The sequence below is a fragment of the Labeo rohita genome, unplaced genomic scaffold, assembly GCF_022985175.1.
Source record: "Labeo rohita strain BAU-BD-2019 unplaced genomic scaffold, IGBB_LRoh.1.0 scaffold_86, whole genome shotgun sequence".
In the NCBI taxonomy this organism is placed as follows: Eukaryota; Metazoa; Chordata; class Actinopteri; order Cypriniformes; family Cyprinidae; genus Labeo; species Labeo rohita.
This window is the reverse complement of record NW_026129810.1, coordinates 318,075-341,179: the sequence shown is the minus strand read 5'-3', so window position 1 is coordinate 341,179 and position 23,105 is coordinate 318,075. Positions and strand designations below refer to the sequence as shown.

The 23,105-nt window shown below is 41.0% G+C and overlaps 1 protein-coding gene across 5 annotated transcripts in view; it reads right to left on the bottom strand.

The window, feature by feature from the left end:
* Positions 1-23,105, bottom strand: part of zmp:0000000926 (uncharacterized) — a 52,791-nt gene that overhangs the window by 6,668 nt on the left and 23,018 nt on the right. Inside the window, exon 2 of one of the 5 annotated variants that reach the window (XM_051104991.1) lies at positions 1,040-1,126. The exons of 2 other annotated variants lie outside the window; for them this stretch is intronic. The gene's annotated coding sequence lies outside the window, so the exon portion shown is untranslated. Of the gene's footprint in view, positions 1-1,039; positions 1,395-23,105 lie in introns of those variants that run through there. 2 more of the 5 variants (XM_051104990.1, XM_051104992.1) reach the window with 2 other exon arrangements.

Here is a 23,105-nt window from a genome sequence, read left to right as displayed (position 1 = left end):
ACACATTTACTTAAAAATATGTAGGGAGCTGAGAATTAGCAATAATTCTTTGTAAGACACAATATGAGTTGTCAAGTGCTTACAAATGCTTACACCTTGTTTTGCATATCAAAATGTTGTACTATGTAAAGTAATTCAACTGCACGTAAAGTTTATCTCTCAGTGCTGCATATATAAACACATTTTCATTATGCAATACATGACCCAAGTAGGGAAATCCTGGAATAATATTATCATGTTACTTCATGTATACATACACAAACAAACAAGGTCATTTTATTTTTATTCTGAACAAAAAATGTTGCAAAATAGAAAAGCTATACATAGAACACAGCTTCAATTCCATAAACTAACATATTTTCTGTCTTGAGTTGTCATTAGGTGAAGAATTCATACATAAAAGTTAAATATTACATACTTTCTGACCGCTGCGAACATGCCTAAAATGATTATCTCTGTACATTTTGTTTTTGTGTGCAAATATATTCTACACCTTACACCAGAACCACCTATGTGATTTAGATTTGTTTTTTTTTGGTTTTTTGGATTATGTACAATGCTCTGCAAATGTGTTTAGATATGATCTTTGGAAAGCTTAGGCATTCTGTCAGGAAAAAATAAAAAAAAAATAAAAAATAAAAATCACAGAGTGAACTGACGGACAAACAGACAGAAGAGTCTTTAAGAGGTGACTTCAGATTCATTTAATTATCTTTAAAGTGTCAAATCTGTTAATTCTCACCAGTTTCTTTTTATGTTAGCTCAAGTTTTAGTGCATCTAATATTTTGTGCCACACACACTAGTGGAAAAACAAAAACTAAACCAGTGATCTTCGATGATTCTCACAAAAAAAAGAAAAGGAAATGCTACATAACTGCAGAGTAAACTGTACTTTCAGTGAAAGCAAAAATAACAGAATGAAAAGCACAGATTACAGAAGAATAAGATTTGTTTTCTAACGTCTAGGCACATGTCAAGCACATGCAGTAAATGGCTTTAATGAATCTGATTGAGATCAAAATGAAAAGCACTGCTGACCTGATGCGACTAACCTTGATGGGGTGTGCTGAGCAGATATCCATGTGACGCCACTTACTCCTGCAGTCCATCACACCTGCAGCTCTTCTACACACACACAGACACGCAGACACACCAGTAAGGCAATGGTGTGTGCAAATCTACGGGCAAAATGTGGTGTCACACCATGTCGAAAGGCTGCGAGGCTGACTGTGAAAAAGTGTGAGAGTTTGTGCGTGTGTGTGCATGTACACAAGGCTGAGGAAATGAGTAATATCGTGCAGTGTGAGGCATGTCTGCTGTGCAACAACACACAGGCAGACCAGTTGCTGCTGTCGCCCACTCGCCTTACTCACTGTGAAAGGGATAAACACACACACACACACACATGCAGTAACAGACGGGTAATTACACACACTCCCACTCATGCTATCGCTCTCAAACACACACTCTCAGCTCTGAGCATATGCATTTACATACGTGATAAGCATGTAGATAGATAGTGATATATATATACTCCAGTTTCAAACACATAATTACACTGTAAACAATTTCCACGATTAGAGATGTTTTTCTGACCATTAAAAAAATGCCATGAAATCAAAAAAAGGCCATTTTCTGAAATCCATGTATCATTAGTTCAGTTGTTTTTTGATTTTTTTGATATTGAAAGTGAGAAAATGAGAAAACGGCTCCTTTTTCGTTAATAAAAAGAATAATGCATTGACTTGGGTATATAATAGGTCTATAAAGTTCTCTCTGACAATCGGAGAACAACAGAGATATCAAAATACATACTCTTCTGAGTTTTATAATGTAGTCTTGTGTTTTATTAAAATGAAAAAGAATTGATATCTCTTGTGAAAGGATATGCACTTGTGTACGGCGCGAGCTGCTACGCACTCGCAAACAGGAATGCAATGGCATATTTTCAGAAATAGAAACCGTACCAAACCATACAGTATACCTTCAGAAAGCTTAGAATATATGTAACGAGTTGCAGAGGATTATTTTACAACAGATTCACTTTTTTTGTTTGTTTTTTTTACAGTGAAAGTTATCATTGTCTGCCATTAAACGGGCAAATGCGAGCAGGACATTTTTTGTGTGTATGTGTGTGTTTAAAAAAAAGAAGGTAATAAGCCTTCAGGTGAGTAATTACTTTAGTTTGCACAGTTCCAATAAGTTGCGATGGGTTAAATAAACTCAATGAACTAAATATGCAGACAAACGTGACTACAGTCAAGCGCAGACCAGTGCTGAATTGTACAGGAAATACGCAGCAGTCATAACAGCAGTTGATTTAAATAATATTGAGTATTAATTGATGTTCATTTGAAATTATTTTTTCCTCAGCAGGGGAAATAACTTAATTCTCTGTCATTTATAGTCGTATGGTAAAAGTATATTTTTATTTGTGTACATTCAAATTGACTACAAAATCAACTGAAAGTGCTGCTTTGCTCTGCGTCTTGGTCTCCTTGAACGTCTTTCTGGCACACGTCACAAACACGAACCATTCAATTTCCAGCCATATGTAGAAATAGAATATTCAGGATGTTTATTCATTTTTCTACAACTGAAGAACAACAAAATATTATGGTGATCAGTTGCATTTGGACATATTTACTTTTCTTTTTTTGTTATGCATATATGCATATGATTATAACACACAGTTTGTTGTATTAAGTTACATTGTTTAATGATCGTCTCTAACCAGGTGTGCGACGATAAAGCATCTCATCAAACCATGTTAATCAGAGTTTGAGTCTAATCCAGCCACAACAAGCAATGAGAGACATTTTGTTGTGCTTGCTGGGTAGCCTCAGATACACTGAAAACCCACTGGATCAAACATTAAAAAAGAGGATGAGTAGGAAAAAAGAATTGGAAGTGGAATTTGAGAAATATTATGTAACCCACATCAGATGGTTGGAAGGCCTATATGATCACACCAATTCATTGGTTGCTGGTGTTAAATCAATGCCACCAAGGTGCTATGTGATAACTTTCTGCTTTGCACCATCCAACCTCCAATTTTGAGAACATGAGACCATGCAGCAACAGAGAGTATTGTTTGCTTTGCAGCATTTCGTTCCCACTCAGGGAAACAGAGTAACGTAGTACTCTGGACGTTCCCTTTCATATTAACTTGACACAATGGGAACAATATAACATCATGCCACAGAACAACAAGCCAAAAACAAAAAAATGAACAACCATGTATATATACATCTGAATTACTCCCGTCGCACGGAAACAAATGAGAACAAAAAGTATTCGGAAAGGACCAAGCTTCATGACATCCAAATGTCTTCCACAGAAACACCTTTAACCAGCGCCCACAAAGAAGCCAGACTCCTCGTAGAATAAGCTCAACTACTGCTGGCGGGCTTCACGGCCTATAGGCACTAAAGGCCATGGCAAGCCGATGAGACGTCCTCTGCTTGGAGACCACATAACGACCATCAAACCACAATGTGCAGGGAGCAGACGCAAAAAGGTGTGGGTAAAGCTTTTGACAGAGATGCTCACAAGTCTCTGAGCTAGAGTCCAAGTCAAGTCTCAAGTCTCTGAGCTAGAGTCCAAGTCAAGTCTCAAGTCTTTGAGCTAGCGTCCAAGTCAAATCTCAAGTCTCTGAGCTAGAATCCAAGTCAAGTCTCAAGTCTCTTTATTATATTAAGTCTCTGGTTATAATAAGTGTTGCATCACGTACAGCGACCCATCCAACACTGCATAGCTATATATAAGGAATTCAAAGCATGTAATATGTTATAATGACTCCTTTATCTATTAGCATACAGTATCAGCTTTGATTTTGGTATATAATCAGTGTAAACAGTGCAACATGACAAAAACACCAAGAATGCTTTACTTTTAAGTTAATATCTGTATTTTGCCTTGTAGCATGAACACACAGTACAGTACAGACCAAAAATTAAGAAAGACCAGGATTCGTAAAATGTATGTGATACATTACTGAACGTTGCAAAAACACGCAGAAACCTTTATATCTCCCCTGAGCGCAAACACAAATATGCTGATCGGGTCAGTCGCGCATGATGCTCCTAAATATTATTTCACAGTCGCATGCAGTAATTTGTAGTCGCAAATGCGAGTGAAATGGTCGCACTGTAGAGCCCTGAGTATGACTACAGCATTTCACCTCAGAGTTACAAATCTGGCATATAGCTGTGTTCTTGTCCACTGTATCTTTATCTTGCTTGCAAAATGTGAAATGCTTCCATACCTCTGAGTTTTTATGTGAAGGTGTGGTTGATATCGGGAACCCACCTGAATCCGCCATTTTAAGCAATGAATGAATAACGGACTCTCCGTTGTAACATAGCGCAAGGTAAATAAGGGGATGACACCTAGTGGATTAGACTAGTAATTAACATAAATCTTATGTGTAATGCTTGTGTAAATAAATATTGAAAAAATCGATACGTGGCCTTTGAGGATCGATTTTGAATGGACTCATTTTGAAAAACAATATATCGAAAAATCAATTTTTTTGCCCAGCTCTACCATTTAGTATGTTTTTTTAAGCCGTCTGTGTCCTCATAAACCATGTTTACATTGTAATACCCATGTCACTGTACACATTTGTATCCTCATAAACCATATACAAGGACAGACACACACATACACACACACACAGGCCCTGACAGGAGGAAGACAGAGTAAAGGTACACTGGACCTAAAATTCCCACACTTCTAAAAACTTTTTTTTTCCCCCTTTTTGAAAACGGGTCCTACAGAACACAATACAAGGGTTAAACAAACGCTCAACGTTCATATTTCATAAGGAAGACAGTAGACAGACAGTCGGAGTTAACCTCCCGTAATGTTAGGTCGTAGCTAAAGCAAGAAGCAAGCTAACGGTAGATGGTCAATGCTGAGCTAAATCTGCGCAGCAGATACACGTCACGTGTTACATGGGCAGGTTATAGGTAACGGAGGGAGGGGAATAACAGCGAGCTCATCAGTTGTTTCCTAAAAATAAACATTGTTCACGAGTCCCGCAGCTCGAGTCCGAGTCGAGTCTGAAGTCTTTCGAGGACGAGTCTCAAGTCGAGTCTGAAGTCACTGTGTGTGCGACTTAAGTCGCACTCGAGTCCGAGTCTCAAACTCGAGTCCCCATCACTGGCTTTTGATTATATTCTGGTAAATAAGAAGTGTAGTGTGTGTACTTGTAATACCTCATCTGTGTTTCAGAGACAGAATCAAGCTGAGCGATTAATTGAAGTAAAATTTCAACCACGTTAAATTTCACATTTCAGAGGAAAGTGTGGTGCTACATACATTTGCATGCAAGCAACTCATCATGTACCACACAGTTTTTGATCGCTTAAAGCCGAGGCTTTCAAACCTGTGCTGGAGGCCCCCCCTGCCCTGCACAACTAGTGTTTTTGGAGTCAGCGTCAGCTGCAAAGATGAGGTTGACGCTGACTTGCCATCTAACGCAGTACAGTAGACTCACTTTCTGAAAAAAATGCACCTTTCATGTGATTTATATAATCAGAGAGTTTTTGTTTTCAATTTGAATTTGTAGACATTTCAAGCTTTCTATGGATATATTTCTCAAGTCTGTGAGTTTCTGTTCATCATTGTGCCGCGCTCCAATTCACGGAGGCCGTGCTGTTTGTTTTCTTTACTTTACAACAGCACAATGTTTTGTTGTTATTGTGAGTGCACACAAATAAAAGTAGACCCTTGACAGTTTTGAACGATGTCTTACTTTTATCTGTTTGAGCAAGAATGGCATCGTTTCTGGTGTCATCAGTTAAAATGCAAGTGATCGTGCTGGCACCTCCATGTCATGCAGTAGCACGCTACAAGCCTCCGCGCTCTGCACTCAGACAAACATTTAGTAGACTATTAGGGGAGTAGCTCTACAGTAATACAAAGTACAAGTCTTTAGACACACTAGTGGTCATTTTGAAATGTTGATTTAGTCATAGTCTTTTGACTAAAATGCCATTTAGTTTTATTTAGTCATCTGAATTGTTTTAGTTTTGGTTGACTAAATATCATATGCTTTTAAATCTACAGTAGATTTAGTGGACTAAAATCTAATGGTGTAATGCATTTATAAAGCATTTCTCTAAATTGTGATTCTCATTATATATTTCTGGAGAAAACATCTATTAACCTGATAATATGAATGATATTAATGTTTCAACATGCAGTATAGGCAGATTTAACTGCTGTGACACACAGCATGCCTTTATTTTAAAATGAAATAAAACCACTTCTCATAAAGAACATGGTCCTCTTTTCCATGAAATGCCAATGGTTATATAATATGCACTCTTTATAACAACTTGCTTACAACATCATTCATTCTTTTAAGCAGACATTTTATTTATATAATTTAAATTTAGAGTAATCCTTATTAGCAGTGAGTGAAGAAATGTGCTTATGTGAATACCTGTCAAAACGGACAATGTAATATCATTTTGTGTGCATTTCTCCATTAATAGAGAATGTCTCTAGGTTACGTATGCAGCGTCTCATTCTCTTCGGGCAACCATGGTTACACGTAACCTAGACAAGTTTTCCTTGTGCCGCAGCAGAACGCTTTGGGAACAAGAATACCCACTCTGCCATGCTTACAAATCCCTGCCTAGTGTGGAACACTACACAACGAGGATGAGAGAACAGAGGAGCCAGGAGTGGCTTCCATATCAAGATTTTAAAACTTGACAAACGTAAATAAGGTGAACCAGCCTGCAGCGATACAGATGTAGTGCCAGAATGCAGTGACACTGGTCAGATAGTAACTGGACTGGTTAACTGGTCAGATTTCCACTGGACATAAGTGTCCAGTGCTCTGACTGCACAAACAAGATTAAGATTTTTCTGGTCCAGGTCCCTAGAGGAAGGGGAAAGGGCCTAGAGGTCACCAACTCTCCTAAAGACACACTCTTAAGTGCAACTCCTTATCCATCTGGCTCGAAAAGGCACACACACACAAAAACAGATGCCGCTGCATACTTCTTAGCCCCATTAGCATGGTTGAGAATGAAGGATTAAAAAAAAGATAAATACTCCGAACAAGTGTTATGCTTTGCAATCTGGACAACATTTCACAAGAGTTGCTCTGCCTGTTTTATATGAAAAATGTAGTGCAGAAGTGGCTAATGAAGTGTCAAAAGCGGAGTACTTCACCATCACAGCAGACCTACGGTCTAGCCACACAATGGAGCCATACATTAGCATAACAATAAACTACATTAACGCTAATTTCAATTTGAATACAAAATTTCTCCAAACTGTGTTTATTAGTGAAGACTATCCCAGGTAAAACATAGCCCATGGATTAAGGAAAGCTATGGCTGCATGGGGTTTAAATGAGAAAACCTGCTCACCAGCATCACTACAGACAACGCCTCAAGTATAAAGCTGGCAGCTGAGGTAAATGGATAGATGAGGCCTCTGTGTTTCGGCAACAGACTCCACTTGGCCATAGGGGAGTAGGATTGAAGCTACCTTAACACTCCTTTAAAACAGAATGCTCAACCAGATGGGGATCTAGGCGGGCCATGATAGACAGAATTCTTAGGCAGCATAAAGCCATTGCCCAGGTCCTTTATATCAACTGAAGACATCTCACCCTCAATTTGAAGGACATTGATGTACTGGAGGCCACCAATAAGTCTATTAGCCCTTTGGTTGAATTCACTGATGCACTTGCTGGAGAGAAATATATAAGTGTGCCTTTTCTGAAATATATTCTCTAAATTAGTTCTAAATAAATTATCTAGCTATATCTAAATATATCTAAATTACGACCAATGTTGTCAATGTCCAATGCAGAAAAAAATAATTCATGCGTTAGATTATTGTAATGCTTTATTGGGTGGTTGTTCTGCTCGCTTAATAAACAAACTCCAGCTGGTCCAAAATGCAGCAGCTAGAGTTCTTACTAGAACCATGAGTATGGCCATATTAGCCATATAGATTTTATGAATCTGGCTAATTACTTATAAAGCCCTGAATGGTTCAGCACCTCGTGCTCTTATCACATTATAGTCCCTCGTGTCCGCAGCCTTCTCAAAACTCTGGCAAATTGATAATATCTAGAATTTCAAAATCAACTGTGGGCAGAGATTCTTTTCTTATTTAGTGCCCAAACTCTCTACCTAGAACAATCTACCTAACATTGTTCAGGAGGCAGACACACTCTGTCAGTTTAAATCTACATTAAAGACCCATCTCTTTAACCTGGTTTATATATAACACATTTCTATTATTCAAATTTGTTGAAGGATTATTAAGCTGGATTAATTTGGTCACTTCCCTTAACACTCAATGTACTTGCTACATCATAAGAGGAATGGCATCTACACTAATATTCTGATTCCGAGGTCACTATAGCCACCCAGATCCAGTCTGTATCAGATCAGATGGTGGATCAGGACATAGACGTGACCTCTACAGCCCTGAATGTCAGCGGAGACCAGGACAACTTGAAGACAAGTGAAGACCTCGTCACCTAGATGGCCATCGGGACAAGACCACGGGAACAAGATGAGTCCTCTGCACAATCTGACTTTGTTGCAGCATGAACAAACTGCTGGTTCGTCTGGCCAGTTAATTTTCTTGTGACTGATGATGATAAAGATGATGATCATAATGATAATGATAAGTTAGGTGGGTTAATGTGTTGACAAAATAATTAGAGCATTTGATACCATAACCTCAATTCTTATATATTTTTTTATAATATGTTCCCTCCAAGGAGAATGCCCCTCTTGAGACAGCAGCAATGCCTGCTGATGTTACAGAGGATGCTTCAGCTCCAAAGAGGAATAAGAAGAAGGGCTTCTTCAAGGTCACCACAGACAAAGGTGCAAGACCTCCTCTGCAACAGGACCAGGCCATAGCTCTTGAGCTACAGTCGTACTTACAGACAGAGACACTGGATGCTGAGGAAGACCCACTGAAGTGGTGGAGGAAATAGCAGAGGCCCTACCCCCGGCTTTCCAATCTGGCAAGGAAACATATGTGTATGCCAGTCACAAATTCTTCATCAGAGAGAGTCTTTAGCACTGGTGGTTCATCACTGAAACCAGATCATGTGAATAGGCTGGTGTTTCTGGCTAAGGCCTTTAAGGTTTAGATGTGTAACCCTATCAGCATTTTGTCCATGTTAGCTTGAATTAATTTTAGTTAGTCTTAAGTTAAACTTATTTTCTGTTAGTTCTAAGCGATGATGCTGGGCCAGCCTTAAATATTATTTGATTGAGTTACAGACAGGAATCTGATCTGATGTTTTAAATGTAGAATGTTGTAAACTGTTGTTTAGAAATTTTCAGTTTGTTAAGGCACATACATGAGCCTTAGCCATGAGATTTTTTTTATCTATTTGTATTTTATTTGTTACTTGTTTTTAAGAGATTGTGGAAGTGCACTACATTGTTGATCTTATTTGTGTTTATTTTTAGACTATTTTTATACATTTGGACATATATTATTTGTTTTAAAGAGAATTCACTGTTTTGTTAAATAAATGCAACATATTTCCAAAGTCAATGAGTAAAGTAATCGTGATTACAATAATGACCAAAATAATCATGATAATGATTTTTTCTATAATTGAGCAGCCCTAACGCAAACACAAGGCTGAGCTCTGGGACCTGAGTGAGCTCTGGAGCGGACTCATGGACTGTAACAAGTTCTGGAGTAGACTTATGGATGGTAAACCATCCATAATCATCATGTAAACCAGACATAAAATGGATAGATTTAACAATGCAAATGACAAACACCTGAAAACAGTCATGGCTGATGAACCTGGGCAATGAATTATGAGAAATGAAGTCTGTGATGGTGGTAGAGTAAACAGAAAAAGTGCCCTCTGTTAGCATACAAGGGCACTGGCAGCTGGAAGATCTAACATAGACATTGGAGGTCTGGACAGGAGGTCTGCCCCTATTTTCTGGAACCTGGAACATATAAAGCCTTCAAACGCCATACATTGTTTCCGCAAAAAGGTATGACGGGTTAATATGTGGCCATGTGGCTAGCAAACACACCCCTCCTTGGTGGATTGATATGGAAAACCACCCTCCTGTTGTTTATCCCAAAAAGAGACATGTCTGCTATGTATTTTGAATATTTGCATTTGTTTTTGTGTTCATATAACTTGTAAAACAATTCTTCTTCTTTGCCATATCTCCATGCAGTTTATTGCACTTCACCGTAGGCTCTCGCATGAGTCGACGCTAAATACCACCTGCCTCTGTATTGCACAATTCTCATTAGAGCTTGTGGTCCGACATCGTATCTCGCCAGCACTGATGACATCCATGTTGTTCTTGGATGTCCTCTTTTTGTGGTACCTTCTACTCTTCCATGCAATGTGATGTTGGCAATCCTGTTTTTATCCATACGAAGTACATGACCAAGCCACTGATGTTGTCTTTCATGTACTTTTTGCATGATCGTTTCTTTCTGATTAAGAGCCTTTCTGATGTGTCCATACTTCACAACCGTACAAGGCAATCGGGAGTATTAGGGAACTGTACAGTCTCATTTTGGTCTCATTCTTGATGTTTTTGTTTTGCCAGATGTTATTCAGGTCGCTCATCACTTTCAAGGCAGTGGCTGTTCTTATTCTGATGTCTGTGGAGCAGTCACAGTTTGCAGTGAAAGTCGTTCCAAGATACTTGAATCTTTCCACATGTTGCAGTCCCTTTCCTCTGAGCAGCAGTCCATCTTTTATTCTGTTTTCCACTATTCGCTCAAACTTTGAAGACGCATGTCTTCGTACTTGGGTCAAAAGAACAATATCATCGGCAAAATGTCAGTTGTTAATAGTTCTGCCACTTACGCATGCTCCGTGGCTCTCCAGACCATCAAGAGCCTCTCGCATAATGTGCTCCAGATATATGTTGAGGAGATCTGAAGACAAAATGCAGCCTTGACAGACACCGACCGTTTGCTGGAACCAATCGGTCATATCGTTCCCAACTTTTATAGCGCTTTGTGTTTTCTGATAAAGATTCTCAGTCAGATTGATCAGCTTGGGGTGTATTCCATAGTGGTGTAGCACTTTCCAAAGGCCTTGATGCCACACTCGGTCAAAGGCTTTCTTGAAATCAATAAAGATCAAGTAAAGTTCTTTGTCTTGCAGTGCAAAGTACTACTCTGTTATCAGTCTGAGTGAGAAATCTGTTCGATAGTGCCTCTGCCTGGTCTGAACCCGGCTTGTTCCTCCGCCATCTGCAGTTCAATATCATTCTTCATCCTACTCCTGATAATCTCAAGGATGATCTTGCTTGAGTGGCAGATGAGACTAATTGTACGTTGATTTTCACATTTAGTTGTATCCCCTTTCTTTGGGATGGTGACCACGAGAGACTTCGTCCATAATGTAGGGAACTCTACAGTGGCCCAAATTTTATTGCAAATCTTGTACGTAATATGGACTACAGCTTCACCGCCGCCTTTAATTAGCTCACCTTCGATGCCATCTATACCAGGAGCTTTCTGGGATTTGATCTTGGATATGGCTGTTGTAAAACAATAATGCTAAGTAATAATGCTAAGTGTTAAATAAAAGTATAATGTTTGTCTGATTTCCAGTAGATTATCTTATTTTAATCAATAATATAACTTTAATAATAAATTGTTTCTATTGGTCAGGAACTTAAAAAGCCAATATTACATATTTAAAGAAATATGAAGAAGCAGCCTCCTAAGGTATAGTTCAGGGAACGTGCCTAGAAAAGGTATACCTTTAATCAAGTCTTCGTAGCACAAAGAGACAACGTTATTGGGAAATGCACCCCTGCCTAGTAACCAAAAAACCCCCTTCAACTAAAAAAGGGTTACAACCAAAAGTACCAAACGTAGACCTCCAGGAACCAGATTGGGCACCCTTGATCTAGAACAACAACCGACTATGAACTAATGAAACACCGGGCTAAATATACACCAAGTAAAAAGCAACTCATCTAAACACCATACAGATTTTATTAAAGAATTTGCAGATTTTCTATCTGAGTTAGTGCTGGCTGCAGATAAAGTCTTAATTGTAGGTGATTTTAATATCCATGCGAATAATGAAAATGATGTATTGGGATCAGCATTTATAGACATTCTGAAGACAACACATATACAGCACCCACTCATTGTCGTAACCATACATTAGATTTAATACTGTCACATGGAATTGATGTTAATGGTGTTGAAATTCTGCAGCAAAGCGCTGACATCTCAGTTCATTATCTAGTCTTGTGTATACTCCATATACCTAAAGCTGCAAACTCAACTCCTTGTTACTAATATGGTAGATCACTTCTACAACAAAAGATTGCTTTGCAAATAATCTTTCAGACTTGACAGCAGCCTGGAAAATGGAGTGCAGCTGGAAGAAAACAAAAACTAGAGGTATTTCGTATTGTATGGAGGGAAAGTACTTCTGCTTACAGAAAAGCTCTAAAAACTGCTAGTTCCCTTTCAAGGAACTCGAACTGCGTCCTCTAGGGGGCGCTATGGGGAACGCCGTCTGCGTGACCCGTGTCTGAAGCCTACATACAAAAACATCAACAGAGTTGGCCGGCGACAGCCTACGACGTCACTTCCGACGCGACTCGTCGCTGCCGGCGCGTCACTACCGGTGCGACCATAGTATAAAAGGACGCCGGTAGAACAGGACAGTCTCTTCTTTGTCTTCACTGACCTTTTGTCTGTAACCAAAAGCTCGTATTGAGTGCATGTCTCTCACCAAATGTTTTATTACGGCTCGCGTGTGACGATGCGTGGTAAGGAGCAAGCGCTCTTTGCTCCCGTGGAGTTTATTGCGCTCTTTGCTTCTCTCTTGCGGGTTGAAGGAGATCAAGGAGTTGAAGGAGATCTTCGCATTATTGCTTGTTGCGAGAGGCACACACGCTCTCATACTCGCTTACACAGGGCTCGCGGGCCATGTGTGCGGTAGCCAGCTGCGCTTTCAGCTCTCGAGGGAGTTGAATGCGATCGTCGCATTCAGTGCTTATTTCTTGTGATGGACTGGCGTGCTCTCGTAGCCGCTTGCACGAAGCTCGCGAGCTGTGTGTGTGTGGTCGGGAGCGGCGCGTCCAGCTCGCATTCGCAGAGGAGAGAGGTGAGTCTTCTCTTTACCCGAATTTGCATGAGTGTGTTCGCCTCTCGGGCATTAACAACGCATTCGCGGCGGCAGCTCCTTTCCGACTGATTCCCGGGGGAGTCTGGCGCATGGGCGGAGCGTGTTCAGCTACCGAGGGGGTTGAACATATGCTGCGCGTTATGATTGTGGTGTTAGTTTTCTGCCATACTCGGAGGTATGGACAGAAAATAAAGAGGATAGTATAGCCATCTGAGGATGTTTATAGTTTTTGCATGGAAAGCTTAGCAATGTGCTGGCTGGGGCTGTGCGAATGGTCGGATGTGATTGCCGGTTCCATCGTTAGTCATGGGACTCCGTCACCTGCTGTCGGGTGTGGCTGCATGTGCTGCACGGTGCCATGCCTCGCTGGTGGGCTGTGCAATGTTGCGCGGCTTGTCGGCGGGCTATGGCCCTGTGTGGTGGGTGCCGCGCCATCTGGCTCAGTGTGTGGGGGTGTTTGTGACTGGTCGCGGGACCGACGTTGCTGCCGGAATGCACACATTTGTCTTGTCTGATTGTTTGCGCAGCCCTAGTGCTTTTAAGACCCTTGTTTGGCGTTCTTAATAGCAGCTTTCTGGTGCCAACATGGTGCTGTCCTCCCTTTTAGGTTTATAGTTTGACAGCCCACTGCTGGGTTCGCATTTCCCTTTTCATAGAGCTGTCTATCCGAGGATAGCCAGGTGTTAGCTCTGTGATCGCTCCCCTTCCTGGGTTTCTAAGTAGCGGTCTCTTTGAGCTCTTAGCCAGGTAAGTGCTGTCACCCCGGCCTCGGAGACAGCCCATTCTTTGTGGTCAGGTCAATCTTGGTTTATTTCCCTTTTCTGTTGACTTTGTGATTGCTCCCCTTTATATGCTTTTTAAGCAGTGGTCTCCCTGAGCCCCTGCCTAGACGGTGTTATCTCCCCTATTAGGGTTATAAGTAGGTGACCCACTATGATGGTCTGGGCAGTTTCTCAAGAAGGTCTTTCCAGTAACTGGAGTCAGGCGTGGGAACCACGGTGGGTGAGTACGATCCCTTAATATGTGTCTAACCATGCTGTATTTCTGGGACCTGTCTTGTGTGTTTCCTTTGGTAGGTCCTCTTCGAGCACCCCCCTCTGGTCTTCGACCATGGTTATGGTCTGCTTGCCTGGATCTGCCTTTTGGCATATCAATTGGGAAATTTTCAGGTCCCCAATACAGCACTACATCTAGGGCTATGGTCCTACCTCCAGGTAAGCTCTTCGGAAATCTTTTTCTCGCAGGAAGCTCCTGGACATCCTTGGATAGACACATGGACCTGAGGCCACCAGGCTGAGACCCTCTATCTGCGTCCCGCCCTGAGGGGCCTTCTGTTTCTGGGTTTCCACCCTTTTCATACAGACCTATTCTCATGCTATTTGGGTGATCCAGCGAGTCGCCTCTCCGAGGAGTGGGCTTGAGCACGCTATGTTTCACCATCTTACGAGTCAGAGTCGTCTCTGTGGAAACTCTCTGGGTGCTCAGAGGAGCCTTTGGCTACATTCCTGGCCCTTGTTCTCGAGGTTCTGCGGGCCTTGATAGAGCTGGGCCCATGCTTTCCATTGAGATGGGAAGCACAGGTCTGTGTGGGGTGAGAAGGGCTTATGCCTCCTTAAGAGAATACTCGAAACACAGCCCAAGGGCTGGGGACGCTACTGCTCTCTGTGCAGTCTTATAGAGGTGGCTCCCTGTCATATCTGATCCGGATCTCTTCCTAGGCCTCCTTTACAGGGCGTGACGATGCTCCCCTTTCTATGGAAAGGTTCGCCCTTACTGCCTTCCCCTCAGGCCAACAATGGAACCGATGCCGGGATCAGATCTAAAAGATCTCCGTGATCAGATCTCTCCCAAGGCCTCCCTTACAGGGTGCGACGATGCTCCCCTTTCTATGGAAAGGGTTTGCTGAGAGCTCGTCCCCCCTGGGGGGGATCAGGTGTTCCTCCCGTCCCTCGGGAGGAGAAGCCTGTCCCGATGCACGACCTTCTATTTTGGTTGAATGTATCGGCTCTTTGGCAGTATTATTAGACAGATAGCGTGGCTACTGTCTGCTTGGCGCAGTATGCTCCCCTCCCATTGAGGGTTTGCTTTGAGCACTGCCCTATCGGGCAACTACGGTTCGCCCTTACAGCCTTCCCCCCTAGGCCAAAGGAACTGATCGCTGGGATCAAATCTAGAGAAAGATCACCGTGGTCAGATCTCTTCCAGGGCCTCCTTTACAGGGCGTGACGATGCTCCCCTTTCTATGGAAAGGGTTTGCTGAGAGCTCGTTCCCCCTGAGGGGATCAGGCGTTCCTCCCGTCACTGGGAGTAGAAGCCTGTCCCGATACATTACCTTCTATTTCGGTTGAATGTATCGGTCCTATGGCAGTATTATTAGACAGATAGCGGCGGCTACTGTCTGCTTGGCGCAGTTTGCTCCCCTCCTATCGAGGGTTTGCTTTGAGCACTGCCCTATCAGGCAACTAAGGTTCGCCCTTACTGCCTTCCCCTCAGGCCAAAGGAACTGATCACTGGGATCAGATCTCGTCCAAGGCTCCTTCACAGGGTGTGACGATGCTCCCCTCTCTACGGAAAGGGTTTGCTGAGAGCTCGTCCCCTTTGGGGGGGTTCAGAGGCTCCTCCTGTCTCGGGAGTAGAAGCCTGTCCCGATACACTGCCCTCTCCTTTGGTTAAGTGTATCGGCTCTATGGCAGTTTTATTAGACAGATAACGGTGGCTACTGTCTGTTTGGCGCAGTATGCTCCCCTCCTATCGAGGGTTTGCTTCGAGCACTGCCCTATCGGGCAACTAAGATTCGCCCCTTTCTCCCTTCCCCTTAGAGCCTTGTTATGCCGGCAATGCTCCCCTCACTCTGAGGGTCTTCTTATTTCACCGTTTCTCAACAGTACGTCTAAAAATCCATTCGTATGGTAAGGCCCACACGAACCTTTGGGCGCTTTCTCAAATCCATGTATATGGTAAGTGCGCACACGAACCTTTGGGCACTTTTCTAAAATCCACACTGTGGTATGGAATGCACCAGAGTTCTGCGTCCATTCTAAAATCCTTTATGGTAAGGGATTCACGCGCTATTGCCCGTACCCTTTCTCGAGATGGTTAGAACCCCAGCCACCTTGGGTCCCATCCAGAGCATCTGCCAGGCTAAAGTAACGGTATTACATGCGCTAGTCCCAGCGCGCTCTTTATTTACGCTCAACTTTTCTTGAGCAGGGAGTTACACCTGCGTTCTGTAGTATGGCTCCTGAGGGAACCTTGCAGAGCTACAGTAGCTCCTGGGTGACAGGCCAACCTAGGTAATCCTAGGCACTTGGATGTATCCCCTAAAAGGAATACCTCGGTTTCCAAACCTGAGGCTCTACCCCGGGTCCAGTGTTCTGACCCTTGCAGGTAAGTTGGGGTATGCAGCCCAGGCTCTGGCCGTAAGGAATATGTCACTGACAGCCGTCACTATATCTCAGGGGCAACTCCCTTAAAGCTTAGGAAGTTGGTACTTAGTGCTCGCCTCTATGATGACAGGCACTCCCCTCAGCATGGCGGCGTGGGTATAACCGTTCCCCATAGCGCCTCCTAGAGGACGCAGTTTGAGTTCCTCGAAAGGGAACGTCTCAGGTTACGTATGTAACCTTGGTTCCCTGAGAAGGGAACGAGACACTGCGTCCTCTAGGCTCTTTGCCATGCTTCGGATGTGAACTTCAGACGAAGAAGTGACCGTCCTGTTCTACCGGCGTCCTTTTATACTATGGTCGCACCGGTAGTGACGCGCCGGCAGCGACGAGTCGCGCCGGAAGTGACGTCATAGGCTGTCGCCGGCCAACTCTGTTGATGTTTTTGTATGTAGGCTTCAGACACGGGTCACGCAGACGGCGTTCCCCATAGCGCCCCCTAGAGGACGCAGTGTCTCGTTCCCTTCTCAGGGAACCAAGGTTACATACGTAACCTGAGACGATCTGCTTACTTTTTGTCTCTTTTATAAGATAACAAACACAACCCCAGACATTTATTCAATACAGCAGCTAAATTAGCGAAAAATAAAGCATTAACAGACGAAGACATTTCCCCAACAGCACAGCAGTGGACCCTATTGCATCTAAGCTACTAAAAGGGGTGCGTCCAGAAATCATAGATCCTCTTCTGAAAATTATTAATTCATCAGTGTCATTATGATATGTCCCAAAATCCTTCAAACTGGCTTTTATTACGCCTCTTGCTAAAAAACACAACTTGATCCTAGATAATTAGTTAATTACGGACCAATCTCAAATCTGTGTTAAAATACTAAAAATACTAAAAAAATAAATTAATTAATTAATTAAAAAAATAAAAAATCCTCTCAGCTATGTTGTAGTTCAGTAGACCACAAAATTATGTTGGCATGGTTCAAATCTTACTTATCTGACTGTCATCAATTTGTAGCAGTGAATGAAAAGGTATCATGTTGATCTCTCAGGCAATCCATCTCATGAACACTTGATAATAAACGTGGAACACACAACACCATTATACATAAATTTACTTATTTAACTCACACACTTATTTACACTTCAAATTTCCTTCAAACATACCTGTACAAACTAAATTGTCTATTGTGTATATTGTGTTTTTGCCATTTAGTACATTGTCTATTTTGTATATTATTCTTTTTATTATCTGTGTCTTGTCTTTCCATTGTCATTCTGTTGCACTGTGGAGCTTCTGTCACTAAAACAAATTGATTGTATGTGTAAACATACCTGGCAATAAAGCTCATTCTGATTCTGACAGGTACAGTATGGAGTACGACAACACTTTCATTGTTATGCTGGTGATACTCAGCTCTATATTTCTTCACGGCCCAACAAAACATACCAGTTTACAAAACCAACAGAATGCATAGTTGATTTTCTACTGCTAAATTCTGAAAATAAATAAATAAATAAAATAAAATAAAATAAAATAAAATAAAACAACAACAACAACAACAACAACAACAACAATAGGTGTTAATTATTGGACCAAATACCTCCGCATGTAATAACCTAGAACTCAATTCTTCATCATCAGTTAGGAACCTACAGTAAGTGTGCTATTTGATAGCAATCTTGCCATTGAAAACCATTTTCTAGTATTTGTAAAACCACATTTTTTCCATCTTAAAAATATATCTAAATTATGACCTATGCTCTCAATGTCAAATGCAAAAATGTTAATTCATGCGTTCATGACCTCAAGGTTAGATTATTTTAATGCTTTATTGGTGGTTGCTCTGTGTGTTTAATAAACAAACTCCAGCTGGTTCAAATGCAGCAGCTAGAGTTCTTGCTAGAGCCAGAAAGTATGATCATATTAGCTCAGTTCTGTCAACTTTGCACTGGCTCCCTATCAAACATCGTATACATTTAAAAATCTTACTAATTATTTTCAAAGTCCTGAATGGTTTAGCTTCTCAGTATTTGAGTGAGCTCATATCACATTATAGTCCTTCATATCCGCTGCAATCTCAAAACTCTGGCCATTGTTTGGGAGGCAGACACACCCTGTCAGCGTACATCTAGATTAAAGACGCATCTCTTTAACCTGGCATACACATAATACACTATCATATGTCAGCGGAGACCATGTCAACAGAGATGCGTCCCCTGCAAAGACCTTTGTCAGCCAGACGGCCTTCGGGACAAGACCATGAGAACTGAACAAGTTCTCTGACTTGTATTGTAGCCTGGAACTAAACCACACCATGCTGGTTTCATCTGACCAGAGGAGAACTGGCCCTCAGACTGAGCCTGATTTCTCCCAAGGTTTTTTCCCCAATTCTGTCATCGATGGAGTTTTGGTTTTTTGCTTAGATGGGGATGTGTAATTTCTGGCAATATTGTCGACCTGATTTCACATATTATTGGAAAAGAGCTAAGCCGGATGATGACATCACAGACTCAACAATGAGCTGACTTGAACTGAAAAATTGACTCTTAATGCCATTTTGCATTATTGAAAATTATTTGACAGTTTGACAATGTAAACCTGTGAAAGCCTGTGAAAGAAACATTCACAACACATTCCACAGATCGACTCATGTTACATGCACAAATATAAGTCTAACAGTGTGCGTGTTTGTTTGTTGAATTTCTGTCTCTATGATAAATTCATTTACCCATTAAACTGTGCCATTGCATGCTAGTACATATCTATATGATGCAATAGAAGAAAAATGTACACATGAAGTGCATGTGGCAAATATTTAATTTTCCTGAAATAATTTGTATTTTTCATTATTACTTGTATGACTGGGTAGTTAAAAATATAAATGAATAAGTAAGATCTGGGGGTTCGAACCGACACACAAAGTGAATCACGCATGGGACTGGATTCGTGATTTCTATGTTAACAACACAAGCCTTGAATCGGCTGCATCTGGCACACCCCTTAACACAATTAAGCTCCGATGCCTCGGTTCAAATGTCACATCACTAGTTAACCGTCATTCAAGATTTAGCGATCCAAACTTGCTAACAATGTGAGCGCATAGCTTCGAACAGCACGTCCCTGAGCACCGTAACGTAAAGGTTTGCAACTTTACAATGTAAACAATGATCTTAAAAAAATACACAAAATACCATTGTATACTACTACTGCCGCCTCACCGGAAGTTGTACCCACATTCTTTTTCACAGTGGCATAAAAAAGATCTACAAAGTTACAAATCTCAAAGTCCACTCCTAAGGGAGATATTTCGTTTTTAAGAACTACAACGAAAGGCTCCTTTGGACTACAGCATTTGTTTTCCAAATGTTATGATGTCACAACGCGGCCCATTAGAATATCATTAAATTAAAATCCCGCCTACAGAAATTCGAATGTTTGGGGGGTGGGCAGGTACGGGGTGGGGGATTAGCCTAACTTTAGCGATGCAGCGCGGAGAGTAGCTTCTGAGACACTTCGACGAGCCGCAGCAAGCATTGACTAGAATGGCCGCGTTGGAGCCGTAAAGCGCCGCAGACGTGTGCATTGTGTGGTAAGGGATTTATTCATCATACAGTGTAGATAGCTTCACTTATAAGTGTTTTTAAAAATGCATAAACTTGCACTAGACTAGGCAAGGCGAAGAAGTAATGATGTTCTTTGATAATGTTAATGTTAGGCTGCTTTTAGTCTTCTGCTGGAGCTGGTTTCAGGCAATGAAACTAGATATGTAAATAATTAAATAAATTAGCATGATAATATCATGTATTGGTGATCTGGCAGGCTGACGATAGGACCCAACACTCCTGTAGCGTATTATGTTACTCACCTTCTATGCATCCTAGGTGTATATGACTTCCTTCTTTCAGACGAATGCAATCGGAGTTATATTACAAATTTATCCTGGCACTCCCAAGCTTTAGAACGGCATAGACGGGTGTTTCTCCTCATCAGTCCAAAACAAGTCTAATAATATGCATCCGTCCATAATAAAAAGTGCCTCACACGGCTCTGGGGGGTTAATAAAGGCCTCCTGTAGCAAAATGATGCGTTTTTGTGACAAAAATATCAATATTTTAAATGGAAGGATCACTTTAATCTAGCTTGCCCTAACAGTTGTACATGGAACTTGTTTCTTTGTCAAGAGGTGTGGCAGTACTGAAACACAGTCTAAGCTGTTCGTCAATCGCAAAGCAGTGGGACAGCTAACCAATCACAACACATTTTGTTTTTCAGAAGGCTGGCCTTCATCAAACCCTGAACTAATCAAACCATTTGTGCCAGGCTGGGAGAAAGGTGTTGTAATAATGGAAATTATGTGAAAAATAATGTGTTTTTGAACCGCCAAGCGTGAAAGCATATTCTTATACACCCCCAAAACAAAATCAAGACTTTGTAAAAGAGCACAACAGGACCCCTTTTAAGGTAGAATTATAAAGAAAGAGAGATGAAATTTACAAGAACCTCATATATTTTTATGAATTCAACCACAGTTTGTGCATATATTCTCACAGATAGTCACACCCAGTTGCGAATTGCCCTGTCGTGAAAATTGAGCATTAGCACATGGTCATAACGCACAGCCCTGAGAATAAAATAGTCCCCTGTATGTGAGAATGTCGCATGATATATTACAAAAACTGTGTAATCTGCAAGACAAACAAAGGACTTTGAAATACTATTTTGGTGAGCTGACCTAATAGTAAAAGAAGAAAAAGGCACAAACAGGTCTGCAATGATCCATAAATATACAAACGAATAGCCTACTGTAATGCAATCACAGCTAATCATGGTAATTCTACAACACCACAGTAGTGTTGAGTAAAAATGAGTAATTGTAGAGTATTGTAGAGCTAGCAGCCAGGAATCAACTAAATTCACACAAATGTTTTTTTACAGTGGTAACACACGAGTGGGAGAAACTGAGATATGAAGCTGAGTGATAAAGAGTGTTAGAGTTTGAAGATAGAATAAAAAGGTTGTGTCAAAAGGGCAGAATAAGAAAGAGACGGGAGTAGGAGAGAAAATGTTAAAGAAAACTCATCCTACACAAACCCTCTATCTCTGAGAGCCTGTGGTGTCACAGAAACCTCTGAGTCAAACCAAAACTGTACACTACATCTCTGTTTCTCACCACACACACACACACACACACACACACACACCCCGCTCCTGTCCAGCAGATGCAGTGTCAGCGTTCTCTTTGAAGACATGTATCTGAAGGAGAATACTGGCACACTCTTTAAATAGATACTTGTCTGGATGGGAATAGATTGAATTGCAAATCACTGAAACAGAACTGCTGTGTTGCTTTTAATTCGAATTATGGAATTTGAAAGTTTTAGTTTCATACGTTTTAGACAGGTGATGTGACATAGAATGAATCATTTATGACCTATTAGGCAGCATATGTATTGTTAAATAAACAAATAAATCGTTGTAATGTAGTAACCTAGGTTTAAAAAAAAAAGGTTTAATGTTGTTAGGGAAGCGTTTGTGATTTTCTGTGTGACATCATTATTTTAAAACATAGTAATGGGTTGTTTTGAAGGCAGTTTTTGAATAACTCTTGTATACTCTTGTATATGTGCACCACATAACATATAGATAAATAAAATTCAACAAATAGTGTATTATTAATAACTAAAGACATGTCTTATTAACTCAAATGTTTAGTGGTCCAGTACATTTCTGTGTGGTGTGTGAATCATTTTTCCTGTGTGCAGCACTTCTTTGGGCTGATCAGGTTTCTGAGCTCTGAAATCTTTATGATACAGCAGAACGCTCCGGAAGACCGGAGGAGGTGAAGGTGAGCAGAAGAGAGCGGGATTGCAGATAAGGTGAGAAGCGAGTATGGAAGAGGTCAGGGACAGACTGGGACTAAAAACATGGCCCTGTACTTTCTGACACAAAGCGGCCGACTGTATCAGGTTCACAACACTCGACACATAACACACTGGATCATTATGTGCAGAGCAATTTTTAATACCACTTACTAACTTAGAAATAAAATTAAACAATACAACAGAAATACTTTTTTTTTTAAAATAATAGTAAGAAGAATATAAATCTTTTCAGGCTTTTTATTAACAGTTAAAAATAACTGGCATACTTCTCTAAGTTATGATTTTTCTTTTCTGGTGCACTTGGCAAATACAATTTATTAAAACTTTTTTTTTTATTTCAATAAATCTGAACTATAGCCTACCGTAAAAACAGTCTATATATATTGATAGGTCCTGCTCACTATCTCCTGTTTTAAAATGTAGCTTTAACTGTGGAAACAGAGTGTGAAAGTTCTTGTTTTATGCCAGAGTTACATTCACAATATGCAATCATTCAATCTTGTCTGATATGCTGAAAATCAACAAGCTAGTTTCTCCTTACACACACATGGATAAATGTGGTAAATATGAATGAATTATAACATTCAAATCAGAGAAATTCGCCATAGGTAGGCAGCTGGTAAAATACTGCACTGAGCCTAAGCATGAAAAACAGGTTCGAATAATT